The 23304-nt window shown below is 47.1% G+C and overlaps 1 pseudogene; it reads left to right on the top strand.

Moving 5' to 3' along the window:
- Positions 1–473: 473 nt before the first annotated feature.
- On the top strand, positions 474–799 carry LOC116624214 (annotated as a pseudogene).
- Positions 800–23304: the final 22505 nt, after the last annotated feature.

The following is a 23304-nucleotide window of genomic DNA, read 5'->3' as shown; positions in this document are numbered from 1 at the left end:
ATACTTTAGGCTTTGCAGTCCATATGGTCTCTGTTGGAACTTCTCAACCCTGCTGTCTTAGGGGAACATGGCCACAGACAGTATGTAAATAAATGAGCACGGTTGTGTTTCAATAAAACTTTATTTACAAAAACAGATGGCAGGCCAGATTTGGCTGCCAGCCAAACTTTCTAGTACTTGATGTTCTGCTATAGCATTTCTTAAGACTTCATCCAATTTTATTCTCTCAAAAAAAATAAAAGAGGCTCTGGAAGTGGCTGTAGCAGCCTACACAGTTTCCATGGGGACTGAAGATGGCGCCTGGAAGTGAGTTTCCAGAGGGAAACGGCTGGGGTTCACCCCCACCACTGGAAATCCTGTTCTTTCTGAACAGGTGCTATTATGTTACCTGTTTCCTGCTGGAACTCTTCATATTTCTGTATAAAGCTCTCCTGCTACCATATCCAAAAGACAATCTAGTACTAGATGTGGTGATGCTTTTCCTTTACCTTGGAACTGAAGTAATTCAACTATTTTTTGATACAAAGGGAAACCTCTGCCAACAAAAGATGCCCCTTGGTGTTAGTGTGGCCTTGACCTTCCCATGGGCCATGATGGCTTCCTATTATCTGCCACTGCAGACCTACGTGCCCCTCCGGGAGCCATCATGAACAGCATCTTGCTCTTCTTCTGTGGTTCAGAGGTGCTGCTTGAGGTTCTCACCCTGACAGCTTTCTCCAGTATGAACCAGATTGGAAGTACAAAAATTTCAGCCAGCAGCCCTCCATGGGCTGAGACCACAGATACTTCCAGTCTTTGATCCCAGCAGTAAGAATTGGTGGGTCAAGTTGTCCTGGGAAAGGTTGCCACTTTTCCTCCACACAGACATTTGGGCACCAAACTGAGCATAGGCCACTGGGCATCATCTTCTGAACCAGGACCATCAGCCTTCAGCCTGAGAGACTGTTCCACACTCCAGTGTCGGGAGGGACAAGGCTGTCCCATCCTGGCCCTTCTCAGAAGCAGTTCCCTTCTGCCCTCAAGTTCTCTTTGATCCTCATGGCCAGAGCATCTTGTCTGGACCATATGGGCTCCTTGGGCTTCCAGCAGGACCGGAGCTGCTTACTCCCCATATGTCCTGTCCCACACCTGTCCCATGCGCTCAGGGAGGGCTCGGGATGCTCTGCTCCCAGAGTAAGCAAAAGCCTCTCACCTCAGTCCACAGAGACCAAGCTCCAGAACCTTTTAAGTAGCTCCTAGTGTTATTTTTCTACCCTCATCATGAAATAAACATTATTTTATAATAAATGTGTATTTTCTGTCAAACAAAAAAAAAAGATAGACTTTCTCTACGACTCTGAGTATATGTCTTAAGTAGACCTAAGTCTACTAGATTAAACCAGGGGTTCTCACATTTGGCACAGTGTCTGGAGACCAGAGTTAGGCTCATGGGTGTATGTTGCACAGTCAAATGGGGCACCATAATTAGAAGGGCCCCAGCCCCACACTTGATTTCATGTTCTGCTGTCACAGTCTTGAAATTCTTAATAATTTTTGTGCAAGAGGCCCCACATTGTGATTTGCACTGGGTCCCCCAAATTGGGTTGCCAGTCCTGCTGGAGACATAGAAAACACCAAAGATTGTCACACTTGGGGAGGTGCCGCCGGCATCCTGGTAAGTCAAGACCAGGGATGCCACTCAACATCCTAGAACACATAGTTCAGCCCCCCACAACGCAACAAAATAGTATCGAATTGTCCGCAGTGCCAAAATGGAAAAATCCTGGGTCTGACCATGTGAAACGGCCGGTAGCCTGCCATCTTTACTGACAAAGTCACGTGGTATGGTGCCGCCTCGAGGAACTCTGATTTACATCTTTATAAGACTTATTTTGTCAAAATATTTACAGACCAGAAAAAAGTCCTCTCACAATCTGTGCGTTTCTAACTTCTCTTCATTCACCACAAGTAAGCCTCTTTAAATCTGCCCCCAATTCGTGTACTCATGTCTTTGTTTCCTGGTTTTTGTAGGAAAGTAATACACAAAAGTGCCACAAATATTCAAGGTTCTGAAACATTCCTGGTAACAGTGAATCTCCTGCCTGTCCCGTCCCCCGTTCTTGTTCCCCTTCTCAGAGCAATCCTGAGTTTTCATCTGTCATTTTGTAAATGGGGCATTCTGCACACGCAGTTATGCTGCTGTTTTCCTTGGGATGTCCCTTATCGGCCCACCTAAAACGTTCACCAGTGATTCCCTGTGCCTGGTCCAATCCTGCTTTGCTTCGCATTTTTCTGGGGCCACTACTTCAGTAACAGGGACTGCAAATGTTCCAGAGTCTTCTCCTCCAGCAACCCTGCCTCCTGGTACCAACTTATTAGATTCCCTTACTCCCCCTCTTTTGAAGTCCTAGCTGAATAAAAAATAACATTCCATTTTCCATTTCCTAATTTCTCCCCCTCGGTGCTCTTTGTCACAGAATGTATTATTGCTCTATTTAAAGTCTGTTGGGACCCAGTGCCTGTCAACGTTGTTAAACAGAATAAAAAGCTCTTGAGCTTGATTCAGGCCAAACCTATACATAGACTTGACCCTCATTTCTGTTCCACGAAGAGCAGGAAAGAGCCTGATGTTGGAGGCTCTAACTTGCCTTGTATTGATTTTGACATGCAGAGTAAAGGAGGGTGGGGGACCCCTCTCCCTCTGCGTGTGAGCATGAGTGTATGTGACCACACGTCTGCTCATAAATTATTAATACCACCTTTGAATCAAAAAGGGAAAAAGACAAGCAAAAGCAACCCGAAAAGCATAAGTAGGCAGAGAACACCAATTCAAGAGAACGATTAATTATTTAGAGGTATTTAACCACTGTCTTGATTCAAGGGCAACATTTCTAGTTGGGAGAAGTGAGAAGCGTGCAGGAAGATGTGGCTCCGGCCCTGGCCAGCAGCAGAGGGCTGGCTGAGAGGACAGCAGGTCCCTGGGGATCTGCCCTACGTTTCCTTCTTGACCTTCCATCTCCCACGGCCGCCATATTTGTCTCCCAGGAGGAAGGCTGCAGGCTCCAGTTTCCCCTGGCCCTCCAAGGAGGTGAGAATGAGGTGCCCCGGGAATGGTTGTCCCAACTGCCTGATGGTGGAGGTGGCAGCTTGGTGACAGAGAGAAAGCTGGGCCCCACCCTTACAGATGGGGGAGTGTGGTCTCAGAAGCCCAGGCGGGTCTGGCATTCATCTCCCCCAGGCACTGCTGTCCTCACGCTCCAAGAAGACTGGTGGAGAGGATAGGAAGGCAGGATCTGGGGTGCTGTGGCTTGAAGGAAGGTCCTCCACCAGCTCTCCTGGCTTACCTTGTTCTGCTTCCCAGTGCTTCTACCATTTTGTCCTTCCAGGCACCGATGGGTTTGTCCTGGTTGTGGCCACATTCCTGCCTAAATGAATGCCTTGAGATGGTAATGCTGGGGAAACAGATGGGTGCAGGGTAAGCTAGGGGCCAAAGAATGGAAAGTAAACTTTTGGAACGGTGAAGTAGTCTCAATGTCAAGTTCCCAGACTCGTTGCCCTAGAAAAGCTTGTGCAGCTTTGGGTGGGGAGGGGGAGGGTGGTAATAAAATACATATAATGTAAAATGTACCATTTTTACCAAATTTACCAATGTTAACCATCTCAAAGCATATAGTTCAGTGGCATTAAGTGCATTCACACTGTCGTGCAACCTTCACCACCATCGGTTTCTAGAACTTTCTCATCATCCCAAACTCTTCCCCATTCCTCCCCTCCCCAGCCCCTGGCAACCCCCATTCTTCCTGCCTCTATGTATTTGACTACTCCAGGCACCTCTTACAAGTGGAATCATACAGTATTTGTCTTTTTGCGACTGGCTTATTTCACTCAGCATAACGGCCTTGAGGTCCATCTCTGCTGTAGCATGGGTCAGGATCTCATTTTTGGAACATTCGGCTAAATGTCTCATCTTCTACCTGGAAGGAGTGTAGACTCTGGAGTTCCTAGGAAGGGGTCCTTTGTCTAACCAAACCTACAGTATGTCTCTAAGCTCCTATAATATTTATTTCTTTGTTGCTTAATGAGATTCTACTGGGCATTTTCAGGGAACCATAGAGTATGAGTCCATCGTGCTTCCTGTGATAGTTTACAAATCATGTCCAATGCCCTTCAGAATGCTATATACATGTAAGTTATTACTGCCTAGATGAACCAATAAATGCATGCACGCTCCTCCTATGTTGTGAGCTGACCTATTTGAGTGCTGTGTTAGTCATGGTCCTCCAGAGAAACGGAACCAGATATATACAAGCAGAGATTTATTTTAAGAAATCGGCTTACATGATTGTGGAGGCTAGCAAAAAATTTGCTGGGCAGGCCAACAGGCTGGAAACTCAAGCAGGGTTTCTATATTTCAGTGTGGAGATAGAACTCTTTCGTATTCCTAAACCTGATTTTCCACACGGCGGCCTTCAACTGGTTGGATAAGGCCCACCCACATTATAGAGGACACTTTCTTTAAAGTCAACTGACTGCAAATGTTAATAGTATCTAAAAAATATCCTCACAACAACATCTAGACTAGTGTTTCACCAAACTGGACACCATAACCTAGCCAAGTGGACACACAAAATTAACTATCACAAACACATACCTCCAGAATCTAGAGATTTATAAAAATACAAGTTACTATGGATACCCCTAAAGGGAAGGAAAATAAAGATGTTAAAGACTGACAACTATTAATAATAAGATTACTATGAGCTTGTAATCACGAAGTCTGGAGTTGGGATGTTGTTTCTATTTATATCCTTTTTGCTTACAGAAAATATTTGAAGAATCAGAGTCAAGAGCAAAAATCCAGAAATTATCAAGAGAACTAAAATTGAGCTTCACTGAACATTCACTCTAGTGAATAATAAAATCACATATTATTTTATGTTTACTAACTCACAGGATTTGGGAACTAGGAAGATCTCAATTTGGAAACCACTGTTTCATATCTACGAAATCCAGGACTAGAGAGATAAATTTACGGAAGGTCATACCCTATGAAGCCATGGACCTCAGCCACTCTGCAACCAGTCCACCCATTCAAATTAACCTGACCTTTATTGAGCACCTACTGCATGCCAGGCTTTCTGCCAGACACCTTGCTAGGTACTGAGAACACATGCCAGGCCTTTTAAAATCGCTACCATCACAAGGTATGTAACTTTAAGGTATGTAACTATTATCCCTGGTTTCCAGAAGAAAGTATTGAGTTGTAGAGCATAAGGGATTTGCCTGAGGTCACAAAGTTACCAGGCCAGTTGTTGGAATTCAAACCCAGGCAGCAGGGGCCTGAGCATGGGTCCTTTCCATCATATGATACTGTTTATAGTAGGGAGAATAAAAGCATATACAAAAGCTTTTCAGGGTTTGCTTTTTTAATGTATTAGGAGGGACAATATGAGACAGAAGTCTTAGACGTGCCTGGGAGTTATGCCGCCAAGACAGGTGAGCAGAGAAGTGCGGTGTGCGTAGATCCAGATTTTGTGGGGCCTGAGGCTAATGTAATCTGGAGAGTGTCCTTTCAAATACAAAGTTATGAACACAAAATTAGGTGCCAAAATGAATATTCACTTAACACAAGAAAACACCACGCCGCAAATTTTTAAAAGTTGACGAACTACTGCAAACATTACGTGATCCAAAAAAAAAGAAAGAAACACAATCATTTCATTCATGATCTACCTGATCCACCAGACTTTTATCCCTATATATTTGTCCTGCCCACTCTTTGATTGCCTCTTCCTATGACAATGCAGTATTTTTTACAGAGAAAATGGATAATGTAGTCCTTCCTCTGAAGTGGTGGATAGAAATTTTATTTTTGTTCTTAATAGTTCAGAACAAATTCTTTGCACTTCTTGCTAATTTCTCATGTGGTCATGTAAATTTCAGGATTGTTGTTAAATCTGAGAAAACCTCTGAAGGTTTATATATGAGCTGTGAGATTTCAGGGTATTCCAAGTTTTCTTCGGCAGTGACTAATCTTGTAGTCCTCAAATTCTCTGAACTGATGAAACTCATTAACCAGTTTGTTGTCTATTCCCTCGTTATAGTATGTGTTAGAAGTTTAAGTTATGTTGTTGATGTCAACAACAACAAATTTTGGGGCAAATCAGCAAGAAACTTAAATCTTCCCCCAATGTTGTTCAAATGGTTGACTTCTCTTAGTTAACTAATTTAGTTATCAAAAAAATTGGGAGACAAATCAGCAAGAAACTTAAATCTTTTCCCAATGTGTTCAAATGATTGACCCCTCTTAGTTAACTAATCTAGTTATTTAAAAAATCTGAGGGCTTAGTCATCACTTCCATTAGAAATAGAATATTTTGCTTAATGAATTTCTGCCTTTGACATATCTTTTAAAAAGTTTTATAATTTTTTAATGTCAGAATGATTTCTATTGATTTCATGGTTTTTTTTTAAATCACATTTTGTGTATAATCCATTAAGTTCACCTGAATTTGCTCTCAGTTCTTTTTTGTTTGGTTTTACATTATTATTTTTTATTTGTTCATTTGAGTAGAGTTGACACACAATGTTACATTAGTTTCGGGTGTACAACATAGGGATCCAATTTCTCTATACTTATGTTGCTCTCAGTTCTTTAATAAATTTAAAGATGACACAATAGGTTCATTTTCATCCAAATTAAGAGTCTGTGATTTCTCACTTCTTTTGTTGAAGTGTTCCAAAGCATCCTTCCAAATTCTGAGAAAAATGCATATTGAAGGCTTATCAACTTTTTGCATAAGCTTTGTGCCTCTCGTTTATATTCGATCTCCTCTTCCAAGTCTTCGAAAATATATTTTAGAGCTCTTGACACATCCTACACTGCAAGGCTCGAACAGCTTCATCGTGGGCAGACATTCTCATGACACTAACTCCTGAAAGAAAAATCCAAGCTTAGCCAACCTGAAAAGAAGACGTGTAACAGATACAACATAGGAAGTAGTCAACAACTTTAGGCATGCAGGGGCAGAGGGGGGACAAGGACAAGAAATGCCCGAGGTGGCTCTGATTGCAGTGAAAATATTTTATTTTTGCAAATTTACAATAACTTATGACCATGAGAACACATTGGCCTCCTCCCAGACCTCGGAAGGACCCTGAAACAGAATCTGCAAGGTGGAGAGGCGGTGTCCCGACAAGGATGGGATAAGACAAGACGGGGTTCACGGGACTGTGGGCAGATAAGCCTGCAGAGCAAGGGCAGCTCAAGGACACTGACAGAGCTCAAGCTGTGGGTGATGAGATGCTCAGGAGGGTTTAGTGGGTTTTTTAAAAATGTATGGGGGAAGGGAGAATGGGAGCTTAGTATGTAATGGGTACAGAATGTGAGTTGGGGAAAATGCAGAATTTCTGGAGATGGAGTGGTAATAGGTGCACAACAATGTGAATGTGCTTAATGCCCCAGAACTGTACACTTAAGAAGGGTTATGGTGGTAAATTTCATGTTATGTATATTTCACCATACCAAAATAAATTTTAATACAAATACATTTTCACATTTTAACAGTTTTTTTAATTGAGCTCATTATAGATTCACAGTTATAATAATATGGAAAAATTTCTGGGATGCCTGGCTGGCTCCAGTCAGTAGAGCATACAACTCTTGATCTTGGTTATGAGTTTGAGCCCCAAGTTAGGTGTAGAGATTACTTAAAAAAAATTTTTTTTAATATTAAAAAAAAATCTTATACTTTACCTAGTTTCTCCCCTGATAATTTTTCGCAAGACTCTGGTACAATATCACAACCAGGATATTTACACTGATACAATTAACATATTCAGATACTTGTACGTGTGTGTGTGTGTGTGTGTGTGTGTGTGTTAGTCTATGCAATTTTATCCCCATGTGGGTTCGGGTATCCACCTCCACAGTCAAGCTACGCAACAGTCCCAACACCGCAAGAATCCTTCATGCTGCTCTTTTTTTTAATCACGCCACACCCCTCCAACCCTGCCCCCAATCCCAAACCCCTGTCCTCCATTTACAAAATGTTATCATTTCAAGAATGGTATATAAATGGAATCATACTTTCATCTCCTTCATACATACCTTCTTGGTTTGGTCTTTTGCACCCAGCATAATTTCCTGGAGATGCATCCAATCTAACACACGTATCAGTGGTTGGCTCTTTATTGTTCCTGGGTAATGCTCTGTGGCATGGATGTGTCCCAGTTTGCTTAACCACCTATTACTAAGGGACATCTGGGTTATGGAAGGACAGTTTGGGCTATTATGAATAAATTTGCTCTGAACGTTTGAGTATAGGGTTCTGGGTAAACATGAGTTTTTATTTCTCTGGGGCAAGTGCTCAGGAGTGCACTTGCTGGGCTCTCTGGTAGTTGCATGTTTGTTTTTTTAAGAAACTGCCCAACAGTTTTCCAGAGGGTTTCCAGAATCTTTTTCAGAGCTGGTCCATTCTACATTCCCACCCACAACGTATGAGCTATCCAGCTTGGCTGTGTCCTCACCATCATTTGGTGATGTCACTAGTTTTATGTTCACCAACCTGACAGGTGTGTAGTGGTGTCTCGGGATTCCCATGTGTATTTCCCTAATGACTACTGATGCTGAGCATCATGTCATGGGGTAGGGTGTTAAGCACAGGAGTGGGGGGCAAAATGGGCATTTCCGAAGGGTTGCTATTGGAAGGGGTTCCAATAGTCCTGGATAACGGTCACTGGGGTCCTTGAGAGCCAACAGACAGAGAGGGGTGGGCGTGGGGGATTCCAGAAAGGCTTTAGGAAGTAAAATGGGCCAAACGTGGCGACCAGTGAGACAGGGGGAGGAAGGAGGAAAGAAGAGGGAGGAATCCAGAACAGAATTCGGTCTGGCAATGTTGACTTTTGCCTACAAAACATTCACGTAGCCCAGAGTATTTGGATATGAGTGTTCAAAATAAGGATTGAATCTGGGCTGAAGACATGGATTTGTAAGCTCTTCTATTTCCATCACTAAACCTAGCAGGGGAGGGACCTGATTTTTTGAACTTCTAGTCTACTGATTTCCTTGATAGGCAGTATACCCCGGGCATCTGGGGAAGGCTGCAGAGGACCCAGCAATCCACACACACACCAAGCATTTCCCAAAGCACATGACTCACCTCACACACCTAAGTGCCATTTTTCAGTTATATGTAGATGGGGTTATAATTTCACAAATCCATTTACAAAATTTAATTTTAGATTTTTCTATTATGCCTACTTTTCAGTCAGAAAAGAAAAGCACTCAAACTGATGTAAAAGGGTGCAAAATGTTTAATCATCTAGAAGTGGCCGTGACTTCTGGCTAGTTTGTCTTCCCGGGGACCAGGGGTCTCTGCTGTTCTGAAGCCCCGACCCTCGGGTTCCCTGGATATTCTTTCACTGGAGGCGATCTTCCACCTGCTGTCCTGGGAGACTCCCTGCCACTTCCGCCTGCCCCAAGGGCTTTCCCACCAGTTCCTCTGCAGGTAACAGGCGGCTGCAGACCTTCCTGTTGAACTTGAGAATCCCCCTCCCCCGCCTACCCCTTGCAGAAGCCCACCTGCCCCAGGGCTGATCCCCTTTGAGCTGTGCCCAGACCCCCTCTGTGGGGCACGCATTGCCCCACCCGGCCCTCTGGGGGAAATGTTGCCAGCTGTGTATCCCAGGTGCTTTTTTCCACACCAGCTGTGAGATCTCCTTTGCTGCCTTTACAATGATTGTAAAATTACATTTCCTACGCCCTTCTGTTCTCCAAAAGTGCAACACCCGCACCCCACCCCGACCTCCCCCCGACCTCCCCCCCACCCCAAGCTCTACAGTATGAAAACAAGCTAAGCCACCGAGGTGGGCAGAAAAGCAAACCATGGGGTCTCTTTAGGGCTGACTCAGCGCCACGAAGCACCAGGCTGTGCTCATCCACGTATAATACAGCACGCAGGGGAGTTGGCCAAAACACAGTGAATGTGGATTCCAGCCTTGCCTCTGGTATCTCATAAGATTGCTGCTTAAATATAATTGCAAAGAAATTGAGGTTATCTTTGGGAGTGAGGGAAAGGGGGAAGGAAGAGCGAGCTTGGACTGTTCTGTTACTGAATTGCAATCACTGAGCCCTTGTGACACAGAAGCCGTAGGTCAAATCCAAGACCTTCCTGCAGACCGGAGGGAATTGTTCTCCCAGGAATATGAGACTGGCCTCTTATCTCGTAATAATACCCCTGAAGTCTCCTGCGCTGAGAATTAGCAAGGATGATGACATGGAGGGCGACAAGGGGACCCCTGCCTGTTGTCCTTCTGTATCCATTTAACTGATTCTGTCTGTTTTCCATCTCTGGCCTCCGAAAGCTCTATCGTGCTTTTCCAACAGCAAGAAAAATCGGGAAGCTTCGATTTACTTATATTTATCTTTATGCCTTATTTTTGGAATTTTCTAAAATTAAAAATCCGATGTCCAGACCCTGGTTATTTAAAAACAGGCAAGTTAACTTCCGCTGCATAAAATTTCCCTGGAGGCCCCAAGATTCCTAAAACTAAGCCATCTGAGGAAGCTGGGAGGTAGGGAAGGAAAGGCAGAGAAATAGTCATTGAGAAGACACTGCTCTTACTTTCTCTCCTTGGTTTCCCTTCCAGAATCTTCTCGGGCCGGTGATCAGAGGACCTCGCACCATCACCCACCCCGGGCCACCTCCCACAGCTGTGCTGGCCCAGGGGCCAAGGGGAGGCCCAATCTGAATTTGGCAGCACTCAGAGTGACGCTGGAGGAACCCTAGTTCCCACGGTGGGTAAGGAAAAGGCCTCCTCAGCAACTGAAATGACTTGGTGTCATTCTTTCGAGGCTCACTGCAAAAAGTCTCCCAAGCTTCCCATTAAAACAGAATGTCATAGGCACAATTCCATGGAGAGCCTCTCCCTGAAATCAGTAGATCCAACGATTTGGGGAGTTCACAGATTTTTTGAAAAAAAAAAAAAAATGGAGAAATACATACACATTTGTTAGCTCTTTATTGTGCCAAGAAAGGATATTTTTAAAACAACTACTTTCTACTAGCACTTTTTAAGAAAAGCGCTTTAACTCAGGCACATATATGGATGCACACACACATACAGAAAGAGAAACCCTCCAGAGTAAGGAACAGCCCGTTAGTTGACAATGAACCTCAAGCTTTCTGAAAAGCCAACCACTGTTCCAGAAGCCCTGGTTTGGGGTATCAGTCCCCTCCCTCAGCTGTGTGTGGGGACCCAGGCTGCATCTCCATCATCACTCAGCAAAGATCAGTGGGTTTGAGGGCCCCAATGTTCTTCTGGGAACTTCTCTGGGAAATGTACATAAGAACGAATCACTCCTCCGAAAGCCATCGCTCCCTGGAGAAAGAGCAGAAAAATGAAAGACTGGTGACCAAAAGGTCATGGCCATTACTTACCCGTTATTTACCACCCCTCCACGGTGGGTTTCCCAGGTCAGTTTCAGTCTGCCGCTTTAACTTCAGGAGTGATGGTGGCCTGGCCCAAAGGGTGGCCCACAAGGCAGTATAACCTGCTCCCGGGTCAGCCGCGGAAGGAAGGCTGCCTGCTTGCATCTTACCATAAAGCCTAAGTCGCTCCAAATGCCCCGCAAAGACCCAGCAAGGCATCTCTAGACCCCACCGAATCTGCTAATGGATACCCATCGGATTGCAGCATAGTTAGCTCTGCATAGCCCTGCGGAGTGGAGAATCGGATGCCTTCGTTCCGATGAAGATGCTGATGCCCCAGCTTTGCACAAGGTGGGAGGTCCCTATTGTCATTCCAAAGCAATTTGTAAGGGATTGGCAGCCTTTGAAAGGGGGACGCACCCCTGACCAGGGTTGGATAATCCCGGCGTCTTAGTCACAGTTGACTTTTCTTCGCAAATGCACGTTTCATCGAGCGTCGAGCATCGGCACTGTCCGATTTATACTCTAATGGGAGGAAGGACAGGGCCTCTTGGGAGCTTGGCGTGCATGGCAAGAATCAATTTCCCTCCTTCCTGCAAAGGTTCTCCCACCTGAATGTGTGCCTCAGAGGAGGCAAGAGGAAACTGATCACCAAGAAATAACACATGCAGATGAAGCTCATTCTGAAAAGGGGACAAGTTGGTGAACAGGCCATTAGAAAAAGATAAAAGACAGAAATACAAATGGCCAACAGATCTAAAATATTGACCACCACTGGTAACTTTTTAAAAATGTGAATTGAAACAGTGAGATTCAGAGTGCATTTTTAGTGCATCCAATTGGCAAAATAATGTTATGATAGATCTTGTTTCCTACCCCGACTACCCGGACCCCATCAGAGGAATAGAAAGAGTTGCCATTTTTCTGGAAGTCAGTTCTTCTCTACATAGCAAACCTCGGAAACCCACATATCCTCCATTACTTCACCTGCACAAATGTATGCTAGGAAATGATGAAGAATGCAAAGGTGTCTTTATGTAAGGGTGGTCTCTAAATACCCCAACAGCAGGAGCTGATTAAATTGTTCTGGAACCTGGACTGGATCACCCAATGGAAGAACCAAGCGGCACTCAGAGATGTTGGAGGATCAGAGGTTTATTTAACACCGGCGGGCTCAGAGGAGAGTGGTCTCCAAAGGTCTGAGCCCCGAGCACAAAGGGGGCAACTGATACACTTCTACTTCCACATACTGGGCACTTTTGGCGTGTGCGCAAAGCGGGGCAGGGAGAAGGACCGGAAAGAGCTCCGGGGCAAGGACTGGGACTCTCCCGCTGGCTCGGTCGGCCATCTTAGGACACAGATTTTCCTTATCATTCCCCCCTTTGATGCCCCTTTAAATACCTAGTTTAGAGGGCATCATTCTGTTTGACTCTGAGGGTTGACTGCAAGGCTTGGGGCAGACACTGACTTAATCATAAACTTAATAGCACACCAGGTAGCAGAAGACCAGGACTGACTGGGGCCAGGAAAACCATGGTGAAATGCGCTCAGGAGTAGACAGCAGAGGGCCAGTAAAAGTGGGATCTATGACCTTAGGTAGAAGCCTCTGGGGGAAAGTCCAGTCAGGAGAGGCAACAGTGTAGAGTCCGACTCCTAAGATGAGGGAAATCACGCCAATGAGAGCCAGGGACCACAGTGAGCAAGTGTCCATCAGTCGGTGGGGTCTCATCAAAGGTGAAGCCGGAGTGGGTTCGTGAAGTCTGGCTGGACTCTCCACTGGTGCGGCTCCTCGTCCAAATGATGAGCTTTCTTCTTTCTTCCAATCTTTGATGCAAACTGAGTCCCCTGTCTGGGAGGAGTGTACCTGAGACCCTAAGGAGATTGGGGCCCTCTCAAAGGTGTATTTCTGTAATTTATTTAGGGTGGCCCCAGGGCCTGAAGCTGCTCCTTTATCCCTTTATCTCCAACCTAATGCAAGTTTCCTGGAAGGCTTCCCAAGCACGGGGGAGGCTGTCCATATATTAATTTGAATGGGGAGAAACCTGATGTCCCAGGCGTGCAGCGAGCACGCGGGAGAGCTGGGGGTAACAGATCTGGCCACGGGAGGTTAGTCCCCTGACAAAACTTTGCTAAGGTTCCCTTGAGGGTGCGATTCATTCGCTCTACTTTCGCTGAACTTTGGGGCCGGTAAGCGGTGTGGAGTCTCCAGGTGATCTTGAGAGATTTGGTCAAGACCTGTACAATGTCTGCCACAAATGCAGGTCCGTTGTCACTATGGATTGTTAATGGCAGGCCGAACCGGGGCACGATCTCCAGCAAGAGGACTTTAGCTACTTCCCAGCTTTGCTCCGTCCTGATCTGGAAGGCTTCGACCCACCCAGAGTCTGTGCATACTATTACTAGGAGATACTTGAAACCCCTGCTCGGCTGCACATCTGTGGAGTCTATCTCTAGATCTTTGAAGGGGGTTGCTCCCATCCTCTGGACACCTGGCGGGGGCCGTGGTGCAGACCGAGCATTATTTTTAGCACGTTATGCACCATTCACTCGTTGCTCGGCACAGTGCTGGCAGCTGACTGACGTGGTAGTGCTTCTTGAGAAGGGCCTGTAGTTTTCCCCAGATGAGTGAGTCGGTGGTGTTCCTTGACTAGATGCCCTCCAGTTGCTGTTGGAACAAAGATGCGCCCGTCTGGCATCATCCACCATCCCTTTTCAGTCAGGGTGGCCCCCTCAGCCAGGGCCCATTCCTTTTCCTTTTTAGTGTAACTGGGCAGAGGGACTTCTTTTGGGGGTGTGAGGGCCATGGTGAGGGAAGGGGCTCTGTCCATGTCCTCACTGGCTGCGGTCTCAGCTGCCTCATCTGCCAGACAATTTCCCTGCGGTATGGGGTCGTCTCCTTTCTGGCGTCCCTTACAGTGCAGGATTGCTACTTCCTTTGGAAGCCAGACGGCTTCGAGGAGTCTCAGTCTCTCCTCCTTGGTCTTGATAGCTTTTCCTGCAGCGGTTAGGAGGCCCCTTTCCTTGTAGATGGCTCTGTGTATATGTACAGTAGCGAAGGCGTACCGAGAGTCAGTATAGACGTTGACTTGCTTGCCTTCACCGAGGGTGAGGGCTCCGACTAAGGCATATAATTCAGCCCATTGAGCTGACCATCCAGCTGGTAATGCCTTAGCTTCTAGGACTTCAGTGGCTGTGGTTACTGCATAACCCGCTTTCCAGGCACCCTCTTATAGGTCCCGCAGATCTGGACGGCTCGCGTAGACTTCATCAGTCATCTCAGAGCAGTCATGGTCTGGTTCCCACTCTTCCGTGGGGAGAAAGGTTGCTGGATTTAATGTCCTTACTGTTTCGAGGGTGACCCATGGGTTTTCGCAGAGGAGCCCTTGGTATTGTGCTAGCTGAGAGTTGGAAAGGAAGCGGTGCCCCTGTGTGGTTAAGTTCTTGCCCCAGGGTACGTTTGTCCACCTCCTTGATGAGTAGGACTGTGGCTGCCAGCAGCCTGAGGAACGGTAGCCATCCTGCTGCCACGCGGTCCAGCTTCTTTGACAGGTAAGCAACTGACCATTGCCAGGGCCCAACAGTCTGGGTGAGTACCCCAAGTGCTATTTTTTCCTTTTCATGCACAAAGCAATTGAAGGGTTTTTCTACATCTGGTAGGCCCAGGGCTGGAGCCGGCCCCAGGGCGGTCTTTATCTCTGTGAAAGCGGCTTCTGCTTCCTCAGTCCAGGCAGGGGTTTCTCGATCTGGTCCCCCTAAGAGATCATAAAGGGGTCTTGCTATTGCTGAGAACCCAGGGATCCAGATGCGGCAGAATCCTGCAGCCCCCAGGAATTCTCATAGGCCCCTTTTTGTCTGGGGCTGTGGCAGGGAGATGATGATCATTTTCCTCTCTGGCCCTAGTTCTCTTTTCCCTTAGGTGAGGAGAAAACCAAGGTATCAGACCTGTAGTTGGCAGATTTGTGCCTTCTTCCATGAGGCTCAGCATCCCGAGTCTGACAGGAGCTGTAGGAGGGCCTTGGTGCCTTTTCTGCAGTCTTCTCATGTGTCACTGGCAAGGAGGAGGTCATCCACATTTTTTTTTTCCTGAGCCACTTAGGTGCCCCCGGGGGTTGCTTTTTAAACACACAGCTTCTGGGATATTCCCCCCATCCCACCCATTTTGATTCAGTGGGTTTGCATACGCCGGATAGTATTACACCCAGTGCTCATCACAACACGTGCCCTCCATAATACCCATCACCTGGCTACCCCATCCCCCAAATAGTTGCCTTTTTAACAAGGTCCTCCCAGGTGACTCTTATAAAGGAGGTTTGGAAACAATGCCTAAGCCTTGCTGTTCAGAGTGCGGCCAGTGGACTAGCAGGATCTGTATTGCCTGGGGTATCTTGTTTAAATTGCCAATGTCAGCCCTACCCCAGACAGACAACTGGAATTTGCCTTTGAACAGTGTAGTTGGCCCAGGAGAGGGATGGGGCAATCAGGCAGATAAAGGAATTCATGTCGGACCTTGTGGCCCCCGAGTTCACACTGGTGAGCCTGGCAAAAGGGCTGTTGTAGCGCCCACGTCCCGGTGGCCCCAAAGATGGTCACAGGCCTTTTGCTGAAAGGGGCCACTGGGGAGGTGACAACAGAGTGCTCGGCCCCAGTATCAACGATAAAAGTCACTGGTTGGCCCCCCACCTTCATTCTGACCGTGGGCTCATGGGGGCCAAGAAGGAAAGAGCCCGGTCCCCCTCAGTCTGAGTCCATTCCTGCAAGGCCTATGAGGTCCTCCTCTCGGGGTTCTTCTTTGTAGTGGCTGGGCTTTTGGACCTTTCCCCGGTTGGGACATTCATTTTTCCAATGCCCTTTCTCTTTACAGTAGGAACATTGAGCCCTTGCCCAGGGGGTTCTGGGCTTCCCCCCTTTCAGTGGTTGGGGTCTCCCCATCTTTGTGTTGTCCTTTTCTTTCAGGGCAGCGGCGAGGAGGCTGACTTTCTTTTTCATCTTTTTGTCAGCTTCCCGTTCAGCTGCGACCTCCCTGTTCATGTAGACCTTATTGGCAATCTCTATTAGTTGGGTGATGCTCATCCTGGCAAAACCCTCTAGTTTCTGAAGTTTTTTTCTGATGTCTGGGGCAGCCTGAGCCACAAAGGAGGTATTTACCATCTGTTCACTTTCCCGTGCCTCGGGGTCAGATGGAGTGTATATCCTATAGGCTTCACATAGTCTTTCATAGTAGTCCCCGGGGGACTCCCCTGGTTGTTGAGTGACCAAGGATACCTTAGTCATGTTCATGGATTTCTTAGCTCCTACCTGGATTCCCCAGAGGAGGGCCTCCTGGTACCAGTGGATGTGGGCCTGTCCCTCAGTTGTGGTGAAGTCCCATGCCGGGCGCTCTTCGGGTGCGGCCGTGTTAACCCAGGCGCAGGGTCGATGACTCCCGCTGGTGCGTGCTCTTCCAGGTACTGCTGTGCACCTTTCATTATTCTCCTTCTTTCCTCTGTGTTAAACTGGGTGGAGAGTAACTGTTGGCAGTCTTCCCAGGTTGGCCGATGAGTCTGGAAGAGGGATTCTATGAGGTCTACCATAGTCTGCGGTTTCTCAGAGTAGGATGGGGTGTTATGTTTCCAGTTGAGGAGGTCGGTGGTGGAGAAGGGCTGATAATACATCATGGAATGGCCGGGTTGGACCGTCCCATCTTCAGCGCGGCTCTCGGGTTCCTGAGTCTCTCGTACCAGCATTCGGAAGGCACTTGCGCCCAGCCTGGGGCGCAGCCTGGCTGCTGGTCCTGGAGAAAGTGGATCCTTTGGGCCTGGGGGTGCCGGTGGATCCTCTGGGCCTGGGGGTGCTGGTGAAACTGATGGCGATGGAGTGTCTGGAGCTGAAGAGCCAGGGGTAGACGGTCTTGGGGGTACATACGGTGGGGGCAGGTTCGGTTCATTCTCAGGATCTCCGGCTAGGATTTGTGGGGCTTTTGCTGATTTTCTTTAGGTCGCTTGGATGAGGCGATTAAGACCCTGGCCTCTCCCTGCCTATTGTAAGCGAATCACACCCAGGGGGGAAGGGTCTGAGCAATTCCTAGCCAGGAGTCAATGTACGGAAACTGGTCAGGGTGTCCTCGTTCTCCTGTTACGACTCGCCATACTCAATGAATCACTGGGACATCCAATGTCCCTTCTGAAGGCCACCCGACATCACAGGTGGGCCATTCCAATTCACATAGCGTTCTCAACTTGCCGGGGTTCATCCTGACTCCATAGTCTCCCGAAAACCCCTTCTTGAAATTTTTGATCATGGTCTCTAGAACCGCAGGTTTACCCTGCCCTGACCCCACGATGATGTCCCCGTGTGCGGTGGCTCAGAGACAGACAAAGTGGGAGGGGGGGTGCCTCCTGAGATGAGGAGACCAATCAGATGCCCGTCTGGCAGTGTCTCAAAGGAGCTTAGGTGAGGCTTAGCCGTAGCAGTCTCAGCGTTGTGACTTACGATCGGAAACTAGTCCGATGCCACCATAGACCATATGCCGTTCACCACGGAATCACAGACGGGCCCACTCAGACTCAGTAGGCTTCTGGGGACCTTAAGGGTGCCCACCCGTGGAGTCACAGAATCAGTCTGCTTGAGCAAGCCAGATCAGACTGCACATTCACTCACACATTCACACTCCAGAAGTTATTACATTCCCTCCCTGGGAATCCCTACCTGGGAGACCTCTAAGAGGTCTCTGGGAGGTGATCAGGCTCCCCTTCCACCCCAATGGGGGTGGGCATGTCTGGGTCCTGGGGCCCCAGGCCTTACTGGAATCCGACATCGGGACCAGGTCCTCACCTGCCAAGTCTCCTCGAGTCCAGCGGGAACAGCGGAGTGGGGCCAGCCCGAGGCGACCGGGGTGGGAGACTGCTGAAAATTAGGCAGGGTGTGCCTTCTCTGTTATGATCCTTCATTCCATCACCATCCCACCATTTCCCCAAACCGGTGGCAACAATGGGCCAGCGCGGTTGGGTTTTCCAGTCAGGGAACCAAATGTTATGGAACCTGGACTGGATGGCCTGATGGAAGAACCAAGCGGCCCTCAGAGATCTTGGAGGATAGGAGGTTTATTTAACGCTGGCGGGCTCAGAGGAGAGTGGACTCCAAAGGTCTGAGCCCTGAGCACAAAGGGGGCAATTGATACACTTCTACTTCCACATACTGGGCACTTTTGGCGCGTGCACGAAGCGGGGCAGGGAGAAGGACCTGGATTGGTGTGCGCGGGAAGCAGAGCAGGGAGAAGAACCCGGAAGAGCCCCAGGGCAAGGATGGCTCGGTTGGCCATCTTAGGACACAGATTTTCCTTATCAAAATCAGTTATGGTATACCTAAGTGATGGAAGGGGAAGCTTACAGGATATGGTAGCTGTGTATTTGTTGAAATGGAAAGCTGTTCAAAATATACTGTTAAGTTGTAAGCATTTCTATGGTATAGTAAGCATAGGAGCACCTGGGTGGCTCAGTCAGTTGAGCATCCGACTCTTGCTTTGGGCTCAGGTCATGATCTCAGGGTTGTGAGATCCAGCCCCATGTCGGGCTCTGCACTCAGTGTGGAGTCTACTTGTCCCTCTCCCTCGGCTCCTCCCCCACTTGCGCTCTCTCTCTCTCTCCCTCAAATAAATAAATAGTCTTAAAAAAAAGAATAGCAAGTGTACATTTTTTTGGTTAATTCATCATTTCAATCAATAAATATTACTAAGCAAGAAGAATGCATCAAAGAGCAAAATAGATAGCTCCCCACTCTTATAAAGATTGCATTTACTGCGGTGATGGGGCCTGGGGATTGGATAACAATAAATAAATAAGTCGGTGAGACAATTATCATAGTGTGAGAACTGCTATGCAGGGAATTAAAGTAGGGGGCATAATAACAGATGTTTCTGAATTTTAAACTGAGATATGAATAAGAGAAGGAGAAAGGAGTAAGAGCAGTCCATGCATAGAAAACAGCTCGTGCAAAGGTCCTGAGGCAGGACCGAGCTTTAGATGACATGTTTAGATCTAGCCGGACCATGTAGCTAAAGCCAAGTGAAGGAGAGGCAGAGTGGTAGGTGAGGCCAGAGAGCGGGTAGGGGCTGAATCTTGTGGGGTTTGGTAAACTAGGCTAAGGAGCTGGGATTTTATTCTACGTGCTTTGGGAAGAATTGCAGGTCTCAAACAGGAGGTATGATCTCATCAATGTTAGTAAACTTCACACTGACCCCTGTGTGCAAGAATGGATTTAAGGGCACAAGAATGAAGGCAGGGAGACCAGGCACGGGGGCTGCTGAAATTGCTCACACCAGGTTTAAGGGTGGCTTGGACCAGGGTAGCAGGTGGCAACGGAGAGAAATGGACACAGTCAGGATTTATTTTGGAGTTAGTACCAACAGTATTTGCTAGTGGAGGGATGACTCGGAGGACTTCCCCTCATCCCTCCTATTCCCCTCAGATGTTTCCAGCCCCACTTCTCTGCCAAGGTTCATCCATACCTCCTGCCTTTGGGTTCTGTGGGATGACTGGCACCGTAAGCGAAATCTCCCTTTCCTCAAACTACCTCAAGCTGTTTTTCATTCCTTGCAAGGGAGGCCATCGAGCACCTGCCATGTTACGATCCTCCCAACAGCCCTGTAAGAAGAGCACAGCCGTTGAAACAAGCAAAGCTCAGAGAGATGAGGTGGCCTGCCCAGTTCTGAGTGGCAGAGAGAGGATTCACACCCAGGACTTCGGGGTCCAGAGCCCGCACATCCTCCTCTCCACCATGTTGGATTACTGAGATGTACCCAGCTGCTAGTTGACTAGCAAACACGTCTAGTTAAGCACCAAAATCTCAGTTCCCTTGTTCCACAGAAGAACAATGGCCACCAAACCACACTAATTCCCCAGCCTCCCTTGCAGCTAAGTGTGGACATTAGACTTTCTCCAGTGGAGTCTTAGAAGAAATGATGATGCAAGGAGAAGAGCATGGCTCCTCCACGCTCTTTCCCCTTTCTGCAAGCTGCAAGCCAGACTTGGCAGTACGCCAGCTTCAACGATGCAGATCGCAATAAGGCTTTGGGGGGATTGTGGAACAATGACTTGGAAGGAGCCTGAATCCCTGAATGACCACATGGTGCTGAGTCTGCCACCAGCTTGGAAAGCCCACCTGGCCTGGGCATGTGAGAGAGAAAGAATATAAACTGTAATCTTTAAGTCATACTATTGTCAGGTCTCTTTGTACAGCGGTTCAGCCTTTCGTTAACTGATACATCACCTCGACACGAGCCATATATTTTAAATACCAGTGGCCTCTGTTGTTAAACACTAATTGAGCCCCTCAAACAGTACCTCCAGACGATGTGTAGATCCTTGAGTCTCCCCACTCCTGTCCATAGCTGAACTTGTCTAGTCTGTGGACTAGAGTCAATGCCTCATGCTCTCCTAGGAGTACCTTCAAAACCCAGTTTAGGGGCACCCGCGTAGCTCAGTCAGTTGGGTGTCTGACTCTTGATTTTGGCTCAGGCCGTGATCTCAGGGTCGTGAGATCAAGCCCCACATTGGGCTCCAGGCTCAGTGGGGAGTCTGCTTGAGATTCTCTCCCTCTGTCTTCCTCTCACTCCTGTTTGCGCACACTCTCTTCTCTCTCTAAAATAAATAAATCTTTTATGGGCGCCTGGGTGGCTCAGTTGGTTAAGCGACTGCCTTCGGCTCAGGTCATGATCCTGGAGTCCCTGGATCGAGTCCCGCATCGGGCTCCCTGCTCGGCAGGGAGCCTGCTTCACCCTCTGACCCTCCCCCCTCTCATGTGCTCTCTCTCTCTCATTCTCTCTGTCTTAAATAAATAAATAAAATCTTTAAAAAAAAATAAAATAAAATAAAATAAAATAAATAAATCTTTTAAAAAATAAAAATAAAAATAAAAAATAGAATGCAGTTTAAGTTGGAAACCAAAATCAGCAAGACCTCCATCTCCATGCATGAGAAATTTTTTTACATACCATTATTTATAAAAATATTTGAAGTATTACATTCTTTCTTAATAAATGCTTAACAATTGATAAAGCAAAACTTAAAAATCATGCAATCTAAAAAAATAAAAAATATATAAAAAAATAAAAATCATGCAATCTAATGTTAAATCTGCTGGGAAAAGATCAATTTATTATTATTATTATTATTATTATTATTATTATTATTGAATTGGGTTTGTTCCAGAGAGGCCAGCTTCTGGGGAACACGGGATCTGGCTTCCGTATGTTAATAAATCATTTTACTTTTCAAAAATGTGGTGGGTTAGTCAGGGAGCAAGCCAAAAACCCTAGTTGATCATGATGAGAATTTATTTCTATCAGCCTGTGAGCTTCTTCCCAGAGGGTCCAAATTTAAAGACCAACGTTAAGATCCACAGAAATAGGTGTGACTAAGTTACTTCCTAGTAAGTTCCACTGAATACTGAAATGAACCCAGTATCTCCCTGCACTTCTCCGTGGCTCACAAGCCTGACAAAGCCCTCCAGAGCCCACTACGAAACCAATCTGCTGGTAGAGCTTGCTCTGTGGACACTGGATGCATTTGGCTGGAGGTGACAATTTGGCTGCAGAACATGGGGTACACGTTTGTTCCCCAGAGTGGCAAGTGTAGGTGTTTCCGGCATAAGCCCATCAGGAAAGGTGGGGAAAGGACAGTAAGGAAAGGGGGGGGGGGCCATGCTTAGTAGTGGGAAATGCACCGGTTTGGGATTCAGATGGATGTGGATTCCAATCCTGGCTCTACTATGGGCTCTTCAACTCACATAGTAACTTCTTTGAACCTCAGTTCCCTATAAAAGCACCCACCTCATAGAGTGTTATGAGGACTGAGGGAGCATCTATAGCACATAGAGAATGTTCTGGCAGGCTTGGCACTGAGTCAGTGACTGCAAAACAAAACCCAAGTCGATCCTGCCTCGAGATAAAGAAGTCAGCAAGCCTGTCCTCTTTGCCAAGTCTCCAGGAAGGAATGCGGCATGCCCGCTGGCCTCAAGGTTTCTAAACTGTCAAGGACAGGCTTCTGTGGGTGCTGTTGTGGGGCGGGTGGATATGCTCGCTGACCACATCCCCGCTCTTCTCCTGCACCCGTGGCTGCCCAAGCCTTCCAGCTGTTCTCATGGCTAAACCAGCCAGCAAAGCACAGTCAAGGCCTCATGGAAAAGTCTGTGTCCCAGTCGCCTTCTTCTGTTGTCCAAATTCATGAATAACAGTGAAGGACTGCCTTATTGGCTTTCTATTTCTGAGGCTGATAATTCACTTTTTTAGCAAAGAAAAAAAGGGCAAAACCAAAAATGAAACAAAAAAAAACCCTTCATTTGCCTTGATTATGGTCCTTACCGTTAGAAAGCAAACGACTGGCCTATAGGAAAGAAGGCTATAAAAAGCAACAGTGAATTCATTAGGTCTTCTTTTTTTATGATGGGCACAGGCCCTGGGTTTTTAGCTTCAACACATATCCGTAATATCAAATACGGAAAATCAAGTAATGTTCTCAGTATAGTTTTGAGGCTCCCTCCCATGCTGAGACCATGACGGTTGGTCTGATGGCCATGCACCCCTACTCCTTCCAAGCTTCTCCTCATGACTTCCCAGTCTCTGTAATGAGCACTTACTCCCTCTGATACTTTGATACCCCTCCATCTCCCAGTGAAGCATCTGGGTCTTCCATCAGCCCCTACTTCCCTGTACACTCAGCATCTTGAGTCATGCTCTCGATAACATCGTACCAAGATTATAAGGGTCTTTTGCTGGTCTCCCACCTCCTATTTCTCCAGACCATCTTCCATTGACCTACCAAAAGTGCAGCTTTATCTGCAACATTCTTCTGCTCAATAACCTTCGATGGCTCCCTATTGCTCATTCTGCAACCAAGGTTCTCCACGATATGACCCTCAA

Source organism: Phoca vitulina, unplaced genomic scaffold (assembly GCF_004348235.1).
Source record: "Phoca vitulina isolate PV1807 unplaced genomic scaffold, GSC_HSeal_1.0 scaffold65, whole genome shotgun sequence".
Classification (NCBI taxonomy): Eukaryota; Metazoa; Chordata; class Mammalia; order Carnivora; family Phocidae; genus Phoca; species Phoca vitulina.
Note: the sequence above shows the minus strand (reverse complement) of the source record. Positions and strands in the feature narration are given on the sequence as shown.